Here is a 5,435-nt window from a genome sequence, read left to right as displayed (position 1 = left end):
TGTTGGAATGGGAGCACCTCTTTATGTCTCTTACTCAATGGAGCCCTCTTACTCTCGTCAGACTATACAAATAAACTCCTCAGAACCATTTCCCATGATTTATTGAAATGATAAAATTGGAAACTATGGAGATTTTAAAAGGAAAGGAGAAATCTCAGGTTTGAAAAATGGAAAACTTATTTTTTTCCAGTTCCGTAAAAATTACCTGTGTTCTCATAGGACTCCACAGAGGATCTTGCCTGATACCTGCCTGGAGTCACATGAAATTTGTTTCCCCAATTGTTCCCAAGGAAGAGATTAATGATGAGCCAGAAAGTCAATACTGAGGAAATCTATTCTTCACGACTTTGACCTACTTTTCCGAAAACAGACTCAGAAGACTGAGTCTCGTTCAAAACACCTGGAAGACAGAGCAACTTAACCTGATTATTGTGACCCAAAGGACTTGGGAGAGAAAGGCCTTGTGAGCAGAAGCAGAGGTAGGAGTTTGGATTGACTATGAAGAAAAAGTAGTTAAGCAGTGGAACACACAATTGAAAACACAAGACAAAACAAAACCCCACAAGCATGTGCAAGGAGAACCAGTTAGCAAGATGATGTGATGGTGTATGGGTAATGATGACAATGCAGGCTAAATAGCCCCCTCACTGGAGTCTGTGAGACAATTGGGATAGAGGCTCACAATTGAGAAAGGAAAAGAGCTATAGCAACTTGCAATCAATAAAAACCTGCTTGGGAGGCAGCACTGGGCTACAGTTTGTTATTTTAACACTCACTACCATAATAGAATATGTTTTTCTATTTTGCAGAATGCCATCCCATAGATAAGATGTACATTGTTTATTTTCCAGATGTCTGTGCTTGCCTTTTCCGTGCATGTGGTACTTCCTCTTATGATGACTTGGTTGCATGGGACATGTGCAAATGTGAACGAAACTACCATAACACTTCCAAAGGCTTAGCTGCCTCCCCGGGCATCCTACTTGTTGCAGGATATTCTCTCAACCACTCTTCTCATATAGATTGTTCCCTCTGTGAACTGCTGCTCCTTTTCCCCCGCTACTCCCTGCCATGGTGGGGGTGTAAGCAACTGTAAAGAGTGCCATTGCACACCAACTTCAGCCCAGGATAGGGAGGAACAGAGATGGCAGCCGTCACTCTCCCACTGCACAAGGACAACTGGGGAGACAAGGGGAATCTACTTGGAATCCCAACAAAGTAGCACAGAATATAATAAAATCTGGAGTTGACTGTTAGAGCCAGAAGGATCTATAGCAATTCAGAGGAAGAGGAGGTCAATAAGAATAAGAACGACCAAGAATTGCTTCCTGGCGTAATTGTAGGCAGCAGGGCACACTGAGATTAAGTGTGTGGCTTTTGGAGTCAGCCTGACCTAAGTGTGAAGCCATCCAGATAACACTGAATGAGTTATTCAGAGTCTCTAAGCTTTGGTGCTCTCACCTACTTTTCTTTTCAAAGTCGGGAAAATTATATCCACTCCACCCTGTAATAGGGGTGAAATTAAATAATTTATGTAACGTGTCAAGCACGGTGTTTGGCACATGGTAGTTACTCAATAAAGGGGACAATTATTCTTACGGAACTTTAGCTGGGCTTAGAAATTTAAGTAAGATTAGAAGAGATGGATGGGGAAAAGGATCATATTCCAAGCAGAGAGCATAGAGGGAATACAGTACACAGCTCTTACACATTCGTATACTCAGGTCTTACCCATGTAGACTCTCAAGAAATACCTTATGTTTTCATTTGCAATAATTTTATATTTATTAGAAAGTTGCAAAGATATTGCAGAATTCCTGTATACCCTTTATCTAATCAAAGCTACAAAAGCAATCTATTGCAATATATAAATGTATCAGATCAATGTGTTGCATGCCTTTAACTTAAACAATGTTGTATGTCAAATAAATTTCAGCTAAAAAAAAAGGAAAGAAAGAAAACATCAGACAAACACAAATTGAGGGGCATTCAATAGAATGCCTGACCAGTACTCCTGAAAATCGTCAAAGTAATGACAAAGAAAGAGGCATCTGTTTAATGATCAAATGATTGGAGGCAGCAAGAAGAAGAGCATGCTCTTGTAATGCTGAAAGGACCCCTGTGTGAATGTGAGACAAGGACTGCTGATGAGTAGGTCAAGGGTAGGAGGTGCTGGGGAAAAAGCAAGTCAGACACATTTACTACATTACCCTACATGATGCCCACCTTAAATCACCATGATAACCTGAGAAATTGGCATACGAGGATAAAAAGTCTGACGTGGTTCTCCCCACTTGTGGAATCCCAGAGATAAATGTCCCCCTTGATCCTGTTACCCAAAGTACCCCGATGTAACAAAACTAGGATGACTCATGCACAGATGCGTGTGTTCTATTTCTGAGGAAAAATCTTAGGGTTTCTTGAGACATCTGACTGGTCTTGTTAAATCATTTCTTCATTCATTCTTTTAATAAATAATTTACTTATTATCTATTATATACCAAATATGTACTAGAAATATAACAGTGAGTAAGAACACCATGGTCTCTTGATTCATGTATTTTAGAGTTTAATTGGCTACAGAAATAAACTAAACAATTACACAAATGTAAATTTGTGAATTGTGGAAAAGCTCATGAAGGACAAATTACATGGAGAGCTAAGAACACGTATAGGGTCTGATCTGGTCTGGAAAATGAGGAAGGATGTCTATGAGGAAGTAACTTTTGCATGGAGATCTGAAGGATTAAGAGGAATTCATTGGGGGTGGAGGAAAACTGTCTGACTGAGGGAAACACAGTGCACAGGCCCTGAGGCAGAAGGGAACAGGGATGGTCTGAGAAAGATGGCCATGGCCAGGGTGGCAGAAGCCCAGGGAGTAAGAATGTGAGATGAAGCTAAAGCTGTGCACAGGGACTAGGGTCGTGAAGGCCAGGTTAGAGATTTGCGACTTTTCTAAAAGCAATGGGAAGCCATTCTAAGATCCCCAGGCTTGGTGGAGAGAATGAACTGAAGAGGAACAAGATTGAAAATGTGGAGACCAGAAGTTTCAAGAGCCCTGGGGAGCAATGATGGTAGCTTTGACAGAGGGTGGCAGTGCTGGAGATGATCAGAGGCGAGCAGACTTGATATTTAGGAGGTGAAATCAGAAAGACAGGAAAGACTAGCTATTGGAGGTGAACGAGATGATGGCAAGACAGACAAATATGACAAGCAAGGTGAATGACTTGAGAAGCTGGACAGTCAGGGGAAAGCTTGAGGAAACAGAGGACTGAAGATTTTTCCCTGGGGACCGCGGAGAAAAAGCACGGAAGGAGAATCCGGCTTCTAAAGGGAATCTGTTGGCTTCCTCTGCTGAGAGGCAGGTACTTTAGAAAGTGCTGGAATGTCCCGGGAGACTGAGGAAGAAGGCTGGCCATGAGGATATGGGGGCCTGCCCACCAGTAGGGCAGAGATAATGATATTGGAACTGGTCTGAGAAGCGGTGGATCACGTGGTGCAGCAGCTCTCAGGAGTCTGAGAACTGACCCCCAGAAGTGTTCAGAGTGGACAACACATGGCAGGGGAGCGTCACAGGCTGGTTTGTGGCTCTCAGAGCAGGAAAGTCCCTCTTCCACCAGGGACTGTACCTGACCTAGCCTTGTGCTCATTGTCTGTTGTCCTTTAAGAGAGAGTTAGCCACTGAAAGCGCCTCGGTACCTGCTAACAGGTATGTAATCTTTTTTAAGTTGTGCTTACAAGTTTTCCACAGCACTGAGTTGGAAATATTTGCAAGTGGATGCGGATTTCCCCAGGTCATTAAGACCATCTTCAGCACAAGACCATATTTTCTGTATCTCTGTTCCACAGTGTCAAGCATGCCTGAGTGAATAAATGCCATCCTGGTTCTAGGTCAGAGCTACAAGTGCCATGCAAAAGACCTCAGGCAATAAATAAATCAATAGATGAACTTGGCAAAATTGAAAATACCTGCCCATATTATTTGTGTGTGGGTGTATGTGACACCCTAGAAGTCTGGTGAAATATGTTCATGAAGGCTGACTTCAGCTCTGTTTCCATATCTTGCTTACTTATTTTCCTCTGAGCTGGAACAAAGCCATGAGGAAGAGCCAAGGATTAACTCCCATAGTTTTACTGCTCCTCAATCGACAGAGGTTGGTTTGCCCTTTCTCACTGGCAGCTTCCAGAGGATTGTATCATCAAGCTGATGGCAGTCTTGTCCTGCTGCTCTGTCACCCCCTGCCTTAGACAGTGGGAAGCAGAGGGCACCAGATGCAGAGGCTGTCGGAACTGATCCCCCCACCACACAGGGATCAGGGTTCAGAGGTGTTTGGAGGCCTGTTGCCAACCAGCCTATGAAGAACAGGCTCATCTCCCTTGTTTGTCCTCCCCCTGAGACATAGTTTCCGAGCATTGGATTTTGGCTGCCTCAAATTCCCAGACAACCCAATGTACAGTGCTGCCTACAAACATGAGGTCAGGTCTCTGCAGGCACAGTTTCCATGCTTAGGAGTGTTCTTCCAAGTCCTGACTCTCCCCATCAGCTGCCTGTCTTATACCTCTTTGCCATCCTTCCTTCTGGGTATTCTTGTTCACTCGTCAGCTTTCTCTTTCCTCAATCAGTAGCACCACAGGACTCACATAGGTGCACATTTATTTAAAAATCCACATCATCAAAAATGCAAATTAAAACAAAGCTGAAATTTGTTTTGCCAATCAAGATAGCAAAGGTTTTTTTTTTAATGTTAGTATTCAGTGTTGTCAAGTTTCCAAGGAAATGGGTACTGTCTTACACTGCTGCCAAGGATATAAATAGTTCACTCTTTCTGGAAGGCAACAGAAATTTTATCCTATGTCTTGAAAATATGCGTATCATTGGACCCGGCCGTGACATTGAGAGTCTATGCTAACTCTCTCAATTTAATTCTCACAGTCATTTCGTGAGATGGTTAATATTATTGTTATCCTCATTTACGAATGACAAAACTGAAAGTCAAAAAAAGTGGATAAATTGTTCAAGGTTACACAATAAATGTGTAGCTAGACGGGGACCCAAATGTGGATCTCAAATATGATGCTTAAATCTCAAATGATGCGAAAGGCTGTGTTCTTACATGTAATGCAAGAATTTTCATCAGATCTTTACTTTACATAATAGGAGAAAATTGAAAGCAAACTGAATATACAATAATAGGGAATTGATTTTTAAAGTTATAGTGCAACAGACAGTGAAAAATGCATATATTCTCTAAAATGACGTTGTAGAAGAATGTTTAGTGATGTAGAAATATGTTCATAACATATGATTTAGCGTACAACATAATGTACAATATAATCTCAACTTTTTCAAATAATTGTATACATGTGCACAGAAAAATGATCAGAAGAATATATCTCCAAATATTAATAGTGCTCATCTCTTACTGCTCGAATTT

This window comes from Equus caballus, chromosome 17 (assembly GCF_041296265.1).
Source record: "Equus caballus isolate H_3958 breed thoroughbred chromosome 17, TB-T2T, whole genome shotgun sequence".
NCBI lineage: Eukaryota > Metazoa > Chordata > Mammalia > Perissodactyla > Equidae > Equus > Equus caballus.
This window is presented reverse-complemented; position numbering follows the sequence as displayed.